We start from the raw sequence: 18764 nt of genomic DNA, 5'->3' as shown, positions 1-18764 counted from the left end.
GTGATAGTCTTGCCAGGGAGAGTCCTCACAAATATCTGCATGTTTGCTCAATTCGAGTCACCCAATGTACCACTAGAAGTCAATTTGAGACACTTTTATGTTGGAGGTGACATCACAGTTAGTTCCGACCTCGCGTTGTGATTGGCTGAGAGGCGTATTTGTGTGCCCGTTTTGACTTCACACTTCAATCGCGTCACGTCATTTCACTTCACATCATTTCACTTCACGTCATTCCCATTTGTTCACGTGCCAAGGAACTACCGATATAGCGCTAGCCAATTGGGTGCAAGCTGTCTGTCCAATGTCCATCATATGGGATCCACACTATGCCAATTTGCTTCTCCCTTTGGCTACAGCTGTGCGACTATTGCATCATGGTTGATACTCTATGCTTGTAAAATAAATTATAACAATAGTCAGCAAATCTCTCGGTTATACCAACATTGTTATTTTGAAGTCGTTATGAACTTATTAGTGAAGATTGTAATGATGATCATTAGCAGCAGAGGTAGATTAGGAGACGACCAAAAGAGACCTATAAAACTGGACTCTTTCTACTGATTCGCTGCCTGATTAGCAATGATACTAATGTGTATTCCTGATCTCCTTGGCTATCGTTCAGTGTTTATTCCTTGTGTTCCATGGCTTAAAGACTTAGATTGGATCTTTATTTTTGACTCTCTGCTTGTTTTTGGACTTTAAATTCTGCCTTCCCCGGCCTTTGGATTCGTTTGCCTGTATTTGAACTGCTTGTACGGTTTTGACCTCTGCCTGCCTCAAGTCAATGTAAGCCTCTTCCCTTTGGTTCGGTCGCTAATAAATACTTTGGACTTACTCTGTCTGTGTGCCTGCATTTGGGTTCAACTGTACTTTAACACAAACCGTCAATGTAAGACCAACATACTAGTGTATACATGATATGACAACATACCCAAATAAAACTACTGTAGTTATGACTGCCTTAATGTTCGAGCACATTCATCTCTGTCACTTTTACAGGTTAATCTTTCTTGCTATCAGTTACAGTACAGGTACACAAAATTCACCGTTTGTCAGCCTTCTGATTGGTCCCTGAGACTCCCTGACTGGCCAACCAGAAAAAACCATTCACTTTTTGCTATCGGGGGTGGAGTTTGTGCAGTGGAGAATGTTGCTTCAGGCTTTCAAAAACTGTCCGCTCTGCGCGACACGGCATTCGTCCAGTACGGCCGCGGGCGGTGATAGCGATCTTGCTCATCATAATGAATAAGCTTCAACAAACTAGTTCACATGGACCTTATCAATGGTCTAAGAGTTACGATTGGGTACATATATTTTAAATGGGCAGAATTACGAAAAGCCAGCCTATTATGTGAGGAGAACTATAATCTGGCTCTCCTCTTCCTACCCAAGATGCAATGCGCTTTCTCTTTCTATTTCTATTCTCTCTCTGATCCAGAGGATTAAACTAATTAAAACATATATTTTCGGGGGAAAACTACTGTTTTGCTATGTAATTACTGTACCTTTTTCTTCCCTTTTTATTAATATCACGTAGATGTGTTTTTTTTGGTACTTTATATAGCTGTAATGAGGCTATGAAAAAATAAAAAAATACCATCCACTTCCACTATAAAAGAATCTGCAATGGATGATTCTGTCCCACTGGGATTAAACAAATTAAAACATGTATTTTCGGTTTTGCAATGTAACTACTGTACCTTTGTCTTCCCTTTTTATTAATACCAGTAAGACTCCCTAATCGGTAGAAGAGGGCCATGTGAGAAATGAGGGGTGGGGTGTCCGCGTTGCCTTGGCGGACGAATAGGCTCTCCCGGACCCTCCTAGCCCGAGTTACGGCATTTTATGTGAGCTGCAGTGGAGGGGGTCCTCCACTGGGGGCGCCACCACTTTTGCATCCGTTCTGGAGCACCAGGAGTCGGTATATCACCTAGATGTTTTTCCTTTGGTACTTTATATAGCTGTAATGAGGCTATGAAAAAATAAAAAAATCCCATTCACTGCCACTATAAAAACAATCTGCCCAGGGTCAAATGTCCCACCATAGTAACAGGGCAGAATGGGGCGGGATTTGCAAAAGCCTGAATTGGTGACGTACTTTAGGTCTGTGACTCCAGTGCTGACTGTTTTTCACTGTTTTATCAGAGATGTTTAATCTAATAGGCACACCTTTCTAGTTACTTTCTGAATGGATAGTAACTATAAACATTTTATGTAGTCTTTTTGAATTTTCCATCAATTAAAAAGCTTTTAAAATTGTGAAAATAGCAGATTAGATCACAACTCGTAACAATTAGATGCGTCATGAGCTTTACTTGAAATATAGCTTAATTTATTGATTCAAAATCTATTTTTGTAAGTGTGGGCCTCTGGGAGACACCAAATGTATCGTTTGGGTCTTGAGCTGCAAAGGTTTGGGACTCCAGAAGTCAATTAAGCTTTGCAGGCAAATAGTGGGGACAGTGTCATGTATCGTTCAAGATAACTGGCAGAGTGACCAAACTGGGTAGGAAAAAACTTCCAGATTTAGCATTTTCTGAGGAGTGTTTGCCTCTGGCTGGGAGTGGTTGCCTCGCTGCAAAGGCTGGCACATTGCCGTCAATCATTAAATGGTCCTCCCTGTGAGCTGCCAACCATGCACAAATACTTCTCATTCAGGCAACATTTACCTAATGCTAATAAGGATGTTAAGTGGAAATAGAATTAAAGTGTTAAAGTGCACAGTCCACAGACTGTAAATTGATCATGCTAAGCTAAGTGGTTCCCAAACGTTTTAGCTTGAGACCCAAAAGAGAGATTAGACCTTAATTTGCCTGTGACCCAATCTAGTGAAAATAGCAGATCTACAAGCTCACAACGCAGCGCAAACTTCTTAAATGTGTGAAAATAGCAGATCTACAAGCTCACAACGCGGCGCAAACTTCTTAAATGTGTTTTCTAATTTATGGAATTTCTTCGGTTTTTCTTCTTTTCCTTAAACATTTAATTTGTTTTTTAATTCATGCAAATTTTAGCTTTTTTTGGGAATGCTTTTGAAAATGTTTTGAAATAAAAAAAATGTCCGTAACCCACAAATGCGGCCCGATCCAATGTTTGGGAACCAGTGTGCTAAGCTGCAAAAGGCTAAAGAGTGGGGACTCGGGTGGTGCAGTGGTAAAGTGCCTGCCCTCCACCACATGGTTTAACAACAAACCATTATGCGCCAAACCTAGGCCATATGAGCAGCATTTAAACACCTGCACAGGCCTTAAAGTTAATTTGGAACAGATCCTTTGAGTGCGAAGCATTAACGCCAAATGAAAAACTCAATTAACATTTAACCAAGTGGTAAAATAGAACAATACAAACAAGAGCACCTCTGGGCACTGTGAAAATAAGCCCTAATTAGCCAGATGGAAATTATTAAAAAAAGATAATCAGGAGACCTCCCTCAGTGTGATACAGGCTGTGTGGGTGCATGGGAGAAATAAATACTTCGTTTTCATGTAATAAGAAAAAGTAGTGGCAAAGACTGGGAGCGAAAAACAAACAAAAACACATCTCTAACCTTAAAACATATATAATAAGGGTAGTAATAATAATAAGGGTAATAATAATAATAATGATGATAATAATAATAGTATTAGTAAACACACACGCGCACTTTCCCAAGAGTCAAGCGTTCCATATGAAATGTAGAAGAGTAAAAGGCATGTGTGCTCCCAAAAATGTACAGTAGACCTACTCAAGTAGATATACTTAATTAGTTACTTGCCCACCAGCTTGCTATGGCTGACTATTGGCTTTTGAGGACTCACTCACCAAAGGTTCCATGGCTGCTGCAAGAAGCATCTCAGCTGTCCAGTCTCTTAATGCAGTTTTGCCTCAAAGTAGTCTTTAAAGTCAGGTAGTGGTAAATGCAAGAGGCTTTTTTTTCTCCTTTTCTTTATTCAATGAATATCATTATAGTTTCCAAACTGCAACACAAATCTAAAATGTGTTTGGTTCCATTGGGTGACATATTGTATCTTTCCCTCTGTACCCATGCCCTGACAGGTTGTTGATTCACAGTTATGGTATGCAGCTTATGGTTTTGTACTTCCGTACTCCTTGTTAGACACAATAGAGCAAACAATAAATCTGCTATTAACCCATCCCTCTGAGCCACGATGAGCCCACATCATCCGTTTTACCGTGCGTTGCCATGAAGTGAATTTGAAATGCCTGTGATGCTATCAGACCTGCATGCCAGGTTGTACGATGCACAGAGAAGATTTATGGAACAGCACCGTCAGCCCACCAATTCACAGCCATACCTGCTGCTATGATTACACTCAATGGCATTTTTCTTGTACTTGCTGCATGAATTGATATGCATAATTTATTTACTTTCTGACAGGTTTTAAATAAGAAGCATCAAGCCACGGAGTAACCTTGGGGCCACATCCGAGTGCTGTCACTTTAAATAAAACAGGAATAGGCAAATGCAAATCCAGTTAATTCTTCAGAAAACCCCAGCTCTCAGTTAAGAAGGCTCTGTCATCTTTCTTTGTTTGTTATTATCGGTAACTCCTATGAATATAGCAACACAATGTTTGGCCCGGGTTGAATTCATTTCCGACTCACAGGTCTTTAAGGGGATTATTCTTTTCTTCTTTTAAACGTGGGCCCTAGTTTTACAGTAGGTCATATGAACCACAAATGAAGGGTGGTTGTAAATATTTCCAATCGTTCGCCAGAGAATCAAATGGACCAATTCCAAATATGGTGTGGTCCATTGTGCTCCAAATTATCTAAAAATAGAATCTCCCGGGGGAAATTTTTAATAAAAGTTTCCCTTTAATACGGCTGAGTGAGGAGCAGCTCAGCAGCATGTCTGTAGTGAGGCAAACTGGACAGACAGAGCTTAATAATGAATAAAGAGAAGCAAGAAGCCTCAGTCGATGGTGGAGGTGGAAGACGCCTACGGGCGAAAAGCGACCTTGCACAGGACGGAATTCATTTGCAAGTGTGATTTGAGTTGCGGTCGGTTGGTTGTTTAAGTTGGACTGGTTAAACTGACACATTATGTCCATATATGGGCATTCCCAGATATGGGCTTAATATTTGACATAAAAGGGATTCTATTATATGGGCATTCCCAGATATGGGCTTAATATTGATGAGCATAAAAGGGATTCTATTAGTGTGGTTGCCCTAACAGGGCATCATCTGGGAATCAGATGTAGAGGGCAGGGATCTCCATATATGGCATAAAAGGGACAAGGACGGGATTAATTTGCAAGTGTGACTTGTGTCGCTGCAACCACACTGGTTAAACTGACACAATATGTCCATATATGGGCTCGGGATTCTATTGTATTGGCATTCCCAGATATAGGCTTAATATTGATGGGCATAAAAGGGATTATATTAGTGTGGTTGCCCTAACAGGGCATCATCTGTGAATCAGATGTAGAGGTCAGCTCCATTATGAAGATCTATAGGTGATGATCCAGTCTTCTCCATGTATGGATATCCATGGTTTGATCTTTGATGATGTGATGTCACAACAATGTCACAATGTCAACAAACAGGTCAGCAGCTATAGACATGAGGCGTATGGACAATATGTGACAGTTTTCATGCGACCTATGGTCGCAATAAGCAGTGATGAGACTGACCCAGTTCTTAGACTGTTTTTTTAACTAGACATTATCTTATTTAACTTTCAAAGAATGCACAAGCAGGGCCTCAGCCATTCGATATACTATAGGGTTTTCCTAATCCAACCCTTGATGCTAGGGTTAGGGTTAGGGGAGGTGCCAAGCAGGGAGCCATTGGGTCCCATTTTTTGACGGAGGGAGAATTCTCCTCCCATGTCGAAGAATGCAGGAAAGAATACCGGTATTTCATAGTGCTCCATCGGCCGTGAGACAAATTTGTGTGGACATCCCATCAATAAATAGTTGAAAATTTGATAGAACATGATGTCCCTAAGGTGGAGCACGGGTCAGCTGGTGGGGGTGTTGATACAACGAATACAATATTTTGGGGAGATTCCTCTTTCTCTCCTGTGATCTGGTGATCATGGGGAAACCGACCACCTTACTCAACACATAGCTGTAGAGTCCAGGAAAGGGGATCATATCACACTCACTGGTCTACCAGTTATAGTTGCAATATCATCGCTACTCGCTGACATACTCATTAAGTCATTTCCATTATATAGTCACAAAGGTTCTTTTTTTTCTAAATTAAATTTCTACTTTATATTCATGTGGGAAAATGTCGCATCTGCATCTTCAGTAAAAACATATTTCTTACAGGAAATTAGTTTGGCTTCCACTCTAATGGTTCACAATTAAATCACTGTCACTGGGCACATTCAATTATCACTGATAGATTCGGTAACAAGTCCATTTGTTTCGTTTTCCCTTCAGAAAATAAGAAGGCCATCTGTCGCAAGACAAATGATCAGTGGGCTTTATCATTACGGTATATACGGTAAGCACTATGACATCATGTGAACGTGAATGTATTTGAATTGTTACCGTTGTTCTATAGGTTCACGTATGTTATGCTCGAGGTGTTTCTATTTGTAAATGAACGAGCAGCTTTCACCAAGAAAGCTTGAATATAACTGTACGCTCTGTGTCATTTCTGCCTGAGCTTTTCTATGAATACCAAGATCATTTTCAGCTATTACCTCTCACCTACTCATTTGCTCTTCTGGAGATTTTTTAAATAATTAAATTTATTTTTTAAATTAAGACCATTTTAAATTAATGATCTGTTGCAAATGTGGCCATGGGGCCTGGTATGATCTGTTGCATTGCTGTTGTTGCGCCTAAGGAACTCAAAGTACAGTATATGAGGATGTGACTTGAACGAGAAACTTTTCAATCTAGTAGTAACTGCAATACTATAATCCAAATTTTGGATTATAGTCTAGTAGCCAGCCCATAGAGCCCCATCGTGAACCCGGACATTTTGAGTACCCTAAAGTTTTATGTTAGAAATGTTGAGTATGGGTCCCCAGCATGTAGAATCTGCCGGATGCTAACTTGTATATGTTGAGCAATTTTCATAATTAGCACAATTAGCTTTAATTAGCATAATCACCTATAATAATGGATAATATGTCAAAAACTGATTGGCTGATTTGAACAATATTGGAGTGGTTTTGGGGGTTATTGAGGATGCTGAATCCATTTCTGGCATTTTTGTTAATTCAAAATGGCTGTTTTAAACCGGAAATGGCCATATACCAACTTAAATTGGGATGATTTTGATAATTTTTTGTTGATTTTCCAAATGATGAAGTGACTATTTTTGCTAGGCTATTGTGGCAGTCATTGTTCTAATCATTTTGTGTGGATTGTCTATATTTGGCTTTTGAAATGCAGATAATGTATAAGCATATATATAACCACATTTATAATTTAATTCATAATCAAAATCAACAAAAAAGTATCAAAATCATCCCAATTTAAGTTGGTATATGACCATTTACGGTTTAAAGCGGCCATTTTGAATTTAGAAAATGTCAGAAATGGATTCAGCATCTTCAATAACCCCCAAAACCACTCCAATATTGTTCAAATCGTCCTATCAGCTTTTGACATATTATCCATATAGGTGATTATGCTAAGTAAAGCTTATTATGCAAATTATGCAAATTGCTCAACATAATAAGTTAGCATCCGGCAGTTTTTACATGCTGGGGACCCATACTCAACATTTCTAACATAAAACTTTAGGGTACTCAAAATGTCTGGGTTCACATTTTGGCTACTAGACTATTAGTACTTGTAGTTCAACAACTCGTAGATTGTATGATGGTAGTTTAACTATAGTGCGTTTGTAGTGTTATTGATTTATTGATTGTTACTATGATGTCAAAAATGCAACATATGCAGTAGTCAGTAGAGTAGAAGAATATATGCACCAGTAAGACTCCCTAATCGGGAGATAAGCGACCGTAGGTGGCTTATCTCCACAAATAGGGCAAAAATTTGTTTTTCCAAAATCTTCCTGATCCATGTTGATGACATGAGTGTAGACATGCTGTGTAGTGATATTCTGTTTTTAGGGCAAAAACTGTAGGAGCAGTGTCCAAAAATGTGTTTTAAAAATCGGCCTGAAGGTGGCGCTAGAATAGGGCCATGTGAGAAATGAGGGGTGGGGTCTCCGCGTTGCCTTGGCGGACGAATAGGTACCGGCCCCGGCTCTCCCGGACGCTCCTAGCCCGAGTTACGGCATTTTATGTGCGCTGCAGTGGCAGGGGGTCCTCCACTGGGGGCGCCACCACTTTTGCATCCCTTCTGGAGCACCAGGAGTCGGTGGTCCCCGGGAATTCCCCGTGAGCAGCCCCGTTGGGGTGGTAATTTGGTCATTTTTGCACATTTGGTCATTTTTTACATCTGGGGGTCCCCCAGGGACCCCCAGGTCCGGGGGGGTCCTTGGAGGTTGTAGTTTGGCAGGCAAGGAGTGTGTGTGTAAAATCTGGCATGGATCGGGTCAACGGGTGCGGAGATATAAGCAGGGAAAAAGTGTGACGTGTGACGTGTGAGCACATTTGGTCATTTTTTACATCTGGGGGTCCCCCAGGGGGTCCCTGGGGCTCCGGGGATCCTTGGAGGTTGTAGTTTGGCAGTCAAGGAGTGTGTGTGCAAAATTTGGCATGGATGGGGGCAACGGTTGTGGAGATATGAGCAGGGCAAAAGTGTGACGGACTCACTCACTCACTGACAGACAGACAGCCCGTGGAGGTTTTGGTAGTAAATGCGACCTACGGTCGCAATAAAAGGCATACATTGAATTTAATAAGTGCACTAACTGGCTAAGCCAAAAGGACACAGCTGGAAGAATATTAACTGTCTTGCTCAAACCAATAGGAGCACCACTGTAACTTCAATAATGTAATGGACATAGTTCTGCATTTGAAGGATGACTAAAATCTAATTGTGTTAAATGACAACTTTCGTTTTTTACAACAAGGGTTCATATTTTAGATTGTAATTAGAGAAAAGAAAAGATGAGTGTTAAACTGTTTTCATTTACTGCTTTCTATTGTTTTAGTGATTTTAGTATTTTGATTTCAGTGGGTGGGGGCATGCATACAAGTGGCTAAATATGTCTTTTTAGACATAATAAGCCGGCAATTTCTTTGTTATTATTTACACCAGCCCCCATAAGTCACATCTGCCCATGAAAGATGGCGGTGCATCTTGGGAATGGGCTTATTGTGTCTAAAAATACATATTTAGCCAGTTGCATGCATGCCCCTAACCTGGGGGCATGCATGACTAAAATATTAACCCTTGTTGTAAAAAAAACAAAGTTGTCCTTTAAGGCACCGTACAGACATCTGCGTCACGCATCATCATCTTATCGTCTGAGAATGGCCACTGGGGGCGCCGTACTAATGCATTCTCAATGCAAGGTTGTTTGGTGTTTTGTCGTTGTCGTGTCTCTTCAAGAGCGTACAGGCTGCGGTTGAGCTAGAGACACGGCAACGACAAAAAACCAAACAACCTTCCATTGACAATGCATTAGTACGGCGCCCCCAGTGGCCATTCTCAGACGATAAGATGATGATGCGTGACGCACATGTGTGAGCGCGGCCTAAGGGGAAATCTGAGTACTCACAAAGAAACAAATTAAGAATATCAGAGCACAACACAACAATACAAGTCGTGCATCCAAGCCCATGGAGAAACATTCAGCGGCTTTGACATGGTCCCATCTTGCTCAATTCTGACAAACTGCTTACAAACTTTTCTTCTCTGATATTTTATGGTTAGAATTAACATGGCACAGCCTAGAGCCTCGAGCTCCTGAATGAGTTTGAAATAATGTGACAGTGAAGATAAAGTGTGCTGGGGGTGGGAGGAGCACGAATGAGAAAAAACAACAACAACACAGAGAGGTCTCCTGAGAGCTTCTATGTATTTGAAGGTTAGCTCAGCAGTTTTATGCCGGTATAAGGTCGGCAGACGATTCAATTATTCTATAAAGCTTCTGCCAGCAATTAATTTACGCACAGAGCGTTACCAACAAGATTGAGGATTTTTTTTTACCTTCTTATGCACTCCATAAACAACCTGGCAATGCAGATAGCTACTCCGTGAAATGACATGGCTAAATGCAATTCTGTTTCACTTGCATCACTGACTTCTTGGAGGTTGGCAATTTGGGCCCAAAGGCTAAACTAGGGTAGTTAAGCATATACTTTACAACAGCCTCTGTCACTCAGGAATACTTCATAATATGGCTGTGTAAACATACTTGCATAATGACACAAGTGTGACACACTTTCGCATGTATCTAGTCATTTGAGCATTGTCTCAGCGGGACAGTTATATGGGAAAGTAGCTTCAGTTATGTGTGAGTTAAATGTCTGTTGTGGTAATCAGGGAGCAGCTAGTTAGTGATTGTATTAACAGTTTTTCCTCATTATGCTGCTCTATACTTTTCTCATTGTTTGCATGTGACTGAATAAAACATTTCAGGCTGCCCTTATTTTACATTTCTGGGTACTTTGCTGCCAGCTTTTATGGCCTTAGTTAGTTTGATGTTAGGCCTATTCATACTTAAAAAAAATACCCTTTAAGATATTGTTATCACAAATTGCTCCAGTTTACAGACACCATATGAATGTTGTCATTCAAACAGTTGCCTGCTTAGGCTGTTGCCGGTTGTAAATGTTTCACTTAAAATAAAAAATCACAGTGTGTGAAATGAGCCGTGCTATTTATGAGTTAATTTCCTGCGAAGCTTGGCCAATGGGACCGTGAGTGTACAACAAACTTTGAGCCAAGATGTAGGCCATATCTATACCAGGTGTATTCCAAGCTTCAGTTTACTTTAGGGCATTGACATTTTTTGGGGACTGGACATTTTTGGGGAACCGGAAAAAGCCAGATGTTGGAGCTTAGCTCCTTCCAGGAGCACCGCTCAAAAATATGCCCAAATGCCCAGAATAGGGACGCTAGGGTTCATGTGGTTAAAATGGCATTACCACGGGTTGGTTAAGCTGCTAAGACTTCATGAACTCAAGTGTGCATTTCAAGAAATGGTTTTAATCCTGCGGTTTTGCCTGAAAAGCAACTATGTGCATCTCAAGGAGCTTGTTTGACCCAGCCTCATTCCTGATCAGACGATTATCATAGCGATGAGAATCTTCAAAGAGAAAACTCTCCCTCTGAGGTGGGGCTTGAGCTCAGAGCAGCAGGCGCTGAGCTGCAGTATTGACTGACTCTGAGGCCATGTTCTGCTCCACAGCAGAAATATGGGACACCACTATGCTGATTATCAAGATGGGAAGGAGAGAAGAGAATGCTTGCTTTTGGAAGAACACAAGGAAAAGAATAATAAAAAATATAAATACAAATAAACAAGAAGCCTTTAGACAGTTCTCATTAAATTCAGAAAAGGTGTTTGAAGCCTCAAAACAAAATCAGCATGCGTTATGGGGCTGAGAGAGATGTAGAAAGCTGAGGGTGGGGATAAGGAAGAAGGGATATTGAAACCTGTGTGATGAGCTGTAAGACTATTTTATACTTTGCCACATAATTCTGTTTTGCCAATCACATGTTTTGATGTCATTTTTGTCATACAGTTGTACAACAAAATATAACCTATGCCTATACTAGATACCCTCCCACGCACGCACGACAACCCTCCGTATGGCACCTTCGGCACAGGGGTATTACTATCTGCCTTGATGTGTGGTGGCCGCAAGGAACGAGAGCCCGAGGACTCGCCGGGCTCGCTGAAAATGTGCCGACGCCTCACTTCCCAGGGATGACGAAAGAGGAGGGCGAGACGCAATGGCGTTGGGTTGGAGAGGGGAGGGCGTTAGGCGAAAGAAATAAAACAACCGCAAGAAGAGGAAGCAAATTAAAGTGTTGCCCCCTGTGATTCATTGTGTAACAACCTACGCTCCTTCCCATACTCTTCAACCGCTGAAGTTAATTTAAGTCATTTAAAACACCTCTCAGGAGGGCAAACGAGAGTGGATATTATTAGTCAGGAGGGAGGGGGGAGGAGATGGGAGCGAGGGGCTCTCTGAGGTAAGTGAAATGGAGGCGGAGAAGAGTGGCGGGTTGCTGTGCCGCAGTCAGTCGTTCTGTGGCACGCATGGGGCTGATGCCAGCCATCTCCCTCTCTGTTACTGCTACTCAGCACTGCAGTACTGTAGCAACAGGGTGGATCCCTCCCCTCTGCCAAGTGTGTGTGTGTGTGTGTGTGTGTGTGTGTGTGTGTGTGTGTGTGTGTGTGTGTGTGTGTGTGTGTGTGTGTGTGTGTGTGTGTGTGTGCGCGCGTGTGCGTGCGTGTGTGTGTGTGTGTGTGTGTGTGTGGACTCACAGAAGTGGAAATATAATCACATTCTGTCAGTGCAGCAGCAACATGCAGTGTTGATTTTGCGATAACAAGCAAATACAGTGTGAGCGAACCAACGCGGACACCCCTCAGCGGACGTTTACATCCATATAGTCCAGAGGGCAATGGACTCCAATCCACATTTGACGATCTGTGTGTTGTGTTTATGTAAATTAGAGGAGCCGTTTAGATATTGCTGGTCTGGAGGGAACCCACAAGCAAGGCACTGAACCCCAATCTGCGCCAGTGGACTGAAAACTATGATTACAGAACTCAAACCACCATATAGGGAGACTAACCTCAAAACACTATTTATTCGGGAAATGGAACTCGCTCCTGCATAATATTGAAAACAATCAGTGAGACTTTAAATTTTAAAATTGTGGTAGTTGATAAGCTTGCTCGGGCAACACAAGCAATTTCCTTTCGTGTGTATAATAATGGTAATATTTCTAATCATCACAGCTGTTAAAAAACAAAGAAAAAAAAACATCTTAAAAGCAGGTGCTTAGGCAGATAGTGAACATCAACTTTAAAAGAATTGCCTGCACACTGCCCAACTTGCACTGTACAGAAGGACATTTATTGAAGCAACGTTTCGGTTACTAACCACCTTGACCACGCCTGAGGATTTCTTCTATTGCATGCTAACTTTAAAACATTATAGATTAGTAGCTATTAATGTGTGGTATTAATGTATGGTATTAATACTGTACATACCGTAGAATAGATACTGTATGCAATACTAGTGTATCAATTCCATTTGTGGAATTCATTTCATTGTCCATTGCTAGTGCACAAGTAGACACAGTAGGATAGATAGATACCGGTAGATAGATAGATAGATAGATAGATAGATAGATAGATAGATAGAAACCTGTAAAATGACCATTCACTGATACAATCCTCCACAGCCATGAGTAATATCTGGCATTTGCATCCTGCTGACCAGAAGTGGTTCTGCTGCTCTACTGACTTAAGTGTGATTGATCAGCATCCTCTCACACTGGCCACCGAGCCCATTCCAACATCTCCATTCCTATTAGCCCCACTCCGTCCAATAGCAGCAAGGGAGGTGTAAAATAAGAGCAGGATGGTGGGTGGAGGAGGGAGAAGGAGGATCTGGAGGTAACGGATAAGCGCTGAGTAGCACTTATAAAAAAAAAAGATTCAGGCCATTAAACCAATCATTGAATGGGAAGGCTCTCGATGTCATCACAGTGTAAGCCAGAGAGCGATGGCTTAATTAAAGTTTTATCCAACAAATATTCATAGGGCATTTTGATGATCCCGAATCACTTAATTCCACATGAATTATGAATATTAATGAATAGGAGCGAGAAGTAAGTCAGGCTGATGTAGAGGGGTAAGAGCCTGAGGCAAGATGCCGGGATGGGTATGATGATGATGATGAGTACGAAGTGTCATGCCACCAGTATCGCCGTACACTCCCACCCCAGAAGTCACAGTGAACTATGGCAGTAAGCTGGTGTAGAGGCACTATAATTCCCCAAGATGTCATCCAGGCCTGACTAGACCAGGCACTGGCTGCTTGGTTGGTGGGTGGCCTACATTCTGTGACCCTGTCCCTTGTTGTCACATTGACGTCTTTGAATGCACATTGATTTCAAACGTGCCCTAGAATGCCTGCTCCTCTTTGCGGGCATCTCTTTCATCTCAAATAAAATAATGTGGCCAAATATATGACTATTTTTGAGTTTCCAAAAATAGTCAGAGGTCTGGTGACTCTGGTCATATCATTTTGAACATGAACATGAAGCAACCATCTTAATACCGGGAACTGGTCTAACTGAGGCAGCATTTCTGTTATTTCTACTAGTGCGATGCCTGTCGGAAAGCATGCCCCTTCAGTTAGCAATACCTGAGTTTATAGATACTTCATAAATACCGGCCTACTACTGGAGGACCACACACATTGGGAGGGACGCCTGATTATGGATCCCACTGGAGAAGATGGATGGAAACAGTATGGGGCTGTTAAGTATGACATCATTTTGTAGGCAGAGGAGAATTTCTGCCCCCAGTTTCCGTTAATCTTTTTACTATTTTTACTATTTACACATTTTTCTTCTCTTTGTTGTTGAAAGGAAAGTGTTAGAATTATACTTTAGTCGTTATTTTTGTCTCGGATCTGTTGAAAAAGCGAGGGACAGAAAATGCTCTGGGGGCAGAGTTCTCCTCTGCCTACAAAATGATGTCACGGCTTAAAAGCCCCTAGCGCTCGTTTTCACCAGCGTCGGACTCGGCAGGTTAGCTACTCACCAGCGTGGCAGGTTAGCATTTCACCAGGTTAGCATTCACCAGCGTTAGTTTTACTGAGGTTAAGGTTAGGGTTCAAGCTTCAAAAATTGAGTCCGGGGTGTGGTTATCCATCTTTCCCAGTGGGATCCATAATCACGCGGGAGGGACGTAAACCGGTGGGAATGCATGCCAAACCCAGTTATGCAAAAACCTACCCCGTCCGAGAACTTGCTGAGTACCGTATTTTCCGGACTATAAGGCGCACTTAAAAGCCTTTAATTTTCTCAAAAAACTACAGTGCGCCTTATAGTCCAGTGCGCCTTATATATGGATCATTCATTGACATTGACATTCCCTTTAGCACAGCTCCATCTGTTGGATGCATAACGCAACGGTAGCGTCTATTATGTGCGCCTTATAGTCAGGTGCGCCTTATATATGAAAACAGTTTGAAAATAGACCATTCATTGACAGTGCGCCTTATAGTCAGGTGCGCCTTATAGTCCAGAAAATACTGTACTCACCCTAGCGTGGTACCTATACACAGTTACAAATGGCCTCCGGTCTCCGCTGGGAATGCATGCCCCACCCGTTTATGCAATACCCGTACATAAGGTATTTGTTGTTAGAGTAGGCCTGCCCGTTACGGCCGTTCTCATCCACTACTATAACAATCAACTACCGGTAAATATGGAGGTACATGGATCGTGATTTTGTTGAAAACTAATTGCGCCATGTTGATGACATTCATGATACGTGAAAGGAGGTCAATTTTCGACACGTACAAACCATTTGTACCTCTTCAGAGTAAAATGAACACCAAGCACGTTACTGTAGCCTATATATGCTGTTTATCATGTTTGCAGGTTTAGTCCGTTTTTAGCAAAATGCCTCAAATCGTGAACGCAGCATGCGATTTCCACTAGGTAGAGGAGCAAATGCCACCCTTTTCACATTGGCCTGTTATAGCACCACCAGCAGGTTGACTTTTGCAAAACACACTTGGAACAAAATGCCTCAAATCATGAATGTAGCGTCCGATTGCCGTGAAAGGCCTAAGAAGAAATGGCACCCTTTTCACATTGCATGGCCTATTATAGCGCCGCTAGGAGATTGAGATAAAAATGGTTCCCTGATTGGCCAACCTAACCTGTCGGCTTCACTTGGCTCAGCTTTGCGTCATATTTGTGATGCACTGCCAATATAAGTGGCAGCCTCCAAGGACACACATTTGGTTTAGTGCAGGGGCTGGAATGCAGTGCTCTCACCAATGAAGGAAACTAGACTGCACTCTGTCGAGGAGACAACTGCGTCTTGTGCACGCGTGCCCATGTACGTATGGCCTAATTCTTTGCCAGCAGAGCACGCAAGTACTGCGCGCTCTGCGATCGGTTCTGGGTATGTGACGAGTGACGACACTTGTTGGTTGGTGTTGACGTCTTGGTGATCTCAGAGTGAAGGTTATTTATCTCAGGTCGCACTTATTGGTGGTGACGTCATCGATAATGCTGCTCCCTCCATTGGCTAAAGGCCCTGCCTTTGTACTGTCGGCCAGAAACAGACAGTCGGAAACAGCCGGCACCAAACAGAGTACTTGCGTGCTCTGCTAGCGCAAGTTATAATAATAACTAGAAAGATGCAATTGGAAATTACAAGTGTGGTTGCCGACGTGACTTCTGCAGCAAGCTAACTATCATTTGAAGCTCGACCAATTGATTCCCACTCCCATTGATTCCCTATTGATTCCCTATCCCATTGATTCCCTATTGATCCCCATTCCCATTGATTCCATCAATTTCCAATGGCAGCGGAAAGGTTTATCTAGTGGCGAAAATAATATATCTAGTGAAGTTTATCTAGTGAAAATAAAGTTTCCCCAGAACTACAGTGTGTTGCCCTTCGGGCAACCACACTAATAAGCTACCACCAAACTTACAGATGCTTGCGTGCATAGATAATCATCCTGAATCAGCTTTCTTGACAATTCTTTCTCATGAAGTATAAGAAGTCAATAGAAAGGCGCTAAACTGAACAGTGTTAACAAGGCAATCCACATCAGACATGTTGTGTTTACAATGAGTGAGGTAAATACATTCTCCATCTTAGTATCCTTTCTATAAATGTACGAAATTCCGAGGGAGAGCACATCTGCAGGTCTCTGACCAGGTCAGATAGGTTATTGTGGCCTCCTAGTGGCGCTATAATAGGCCATGCAATGTGAAAAGGGTGCCATTTCTTCTTAGGCCTTTCACGGCAATCGGACGCTACATTCATGATTTGAGGCATTTTGTTCCAAAAGTGTGTTTTGCAAAAGTCAACCTGCTGGTGGTGCTATAACATGCCAATGTGAAAAGGGTGGCATTTGCTCTTCTACCTAGTGGAAATCCTATGCTGCGTTCACGATTTGAGGCATTTTGCTAAAAACGGACCAAACCTGCAAACTTTGGAAGCCAATGTTAGCCAATTAGGATGGAATATGAAATGGTGAAAATGACAGGTCCGTCTTCATCACATGACTATAGAGGTACTGTGTACCAATTTGTGTGATTTCTGGATAAAATCTGAAGGAGTAATATCAGGTGGCGCTATAAATGTGAAAGATGCAGGACAAAGGTTTTTCCTGGGCCTCTAGGGAGTGCACATACCAAGTTTTACACTGATTGGTGGAGTTACACAAATCGGCCTGTTATAAGCCACCATGAGGCTGATTTGAACATTTTCAAGTGACATTTCTTCCTCTGCCTTGTGGGAATATGTGTGCACAATTTCACCAAAACTGCACGCTGTTCATGTTTTGAGGCATTTGGTTCAAAACGGCACACTCCTGCAAACTTTGGAAAGCAATCGTAGTCAATCAGAATGGAATATAAAAAATCTGAAAGACCTGTTTCATTTAATGACTATAGAGATACTGTGTACCAATTTGCAGGATCTTTGGACAAAATCTGTAGGAGAACTATCCAAAAATTTGTTTTGTAGAAATCGGCCTGGTGGCACTATAACAGGCCCCTTGCTCTGGCATCCAGGGAGTGTGTGTGCACAGTTTTGCTGCCATCAAGCCAACAGTGCCGGAGATTATAGCACGGACAGACGGACAGGGTTCACAACAGTCTTGGCCATGTATGTCGGCCTGGCGGAGACAATAAAGTACACGTGGCAGCTTGAGACACTGCTTGGCCTTCTTAACAATTATGGACAGCAAATTATTTACAGTCTCAATGACAAAGCCATTTACAGCAATTTGTATAACCAAGTGTTCCAAACTCACTATTGATTTTCTAAAGTCAAAGATCATCTATTTACTTTTTTAAACGCTGAGTTCTGGATTGCTGGCTGACCTGCCTTCTGTAATTACATTAATCATCATTGCTTTGAACCTGTCAACGTGGTGTCATTTGCAAATGACAATTAGCGAACCAGGGAACGCAATCATGGGGTGAATTGTGTGAAGAGAAATGAGGGGAGCACACTGTGCACACACCATTGTGGGACCACAGTACTCAATACACATTTTCCAGATACCAAGTGACCTACTTTGTTGAAATGCAATGTGAAGAACAAGGCGTTCGGCTAGGTTTGAACTGAATAAATCTTCCTTAGTAACATATGCAGTGATGTCAGCCAGAGACTAATTAGTCATTTATTCTACTTGGATACAGTAGTGGCTGAGTGACTTCATGTGTCTGCTATTGATGTTGCGGTGAGTGAATCTGTTGATTAGAGCTCTAGAATATACAACAACTGGGAACATTGTGGCTTGATCTGGGACTGTGAATCTCCTGTGTGAAGAGGGAGGAGGCCTATGAAAGAGCTTTAGGTCCAAACCCTGAAGGGTTGTGAGTTAGTTGGTAATGGGATATTTATTTTCGGTATATTTAATCACTTTGTAGAAAGTTGGATAGTTTCTCACTTTCAGCTCTTATATGGAACCCGGATGTCAGCCATTAGGCAAAGACATCGTATGACAAGAGTTTAAACAATTAAACATTTGTTTTTGGTGTGTGTGATGACCTTGACAGCTTGACAAGGGTTTCTGGTATTTAATAACAGCCCCTGAGACTACACTGTGAATGATTTGGAAAACCTAAATCAATCATAACACAAAACCAAATCTAATCAAAAGGTAATCTCCTGACCGTCAATTTCTATTTAAA

Source organism: Nannobrachium achirus (genome assembly GCF_963921795.1).
Source record: "Nannobrachium achirus genome assembly, chromosome: 8".
Classification (NCBI taxonomy): domain Eukaryota; kingdom Metazoa; phylum Chordata; class Actinopteri; order Myctophiformes; family Myctophidae; genus Nannobrachium; species Nannobrachium achirus.
The sequence above is the reverse complement of the archived record's forward strand: the minus strand, read 5'-3'. Positions refer to the sequence as shown.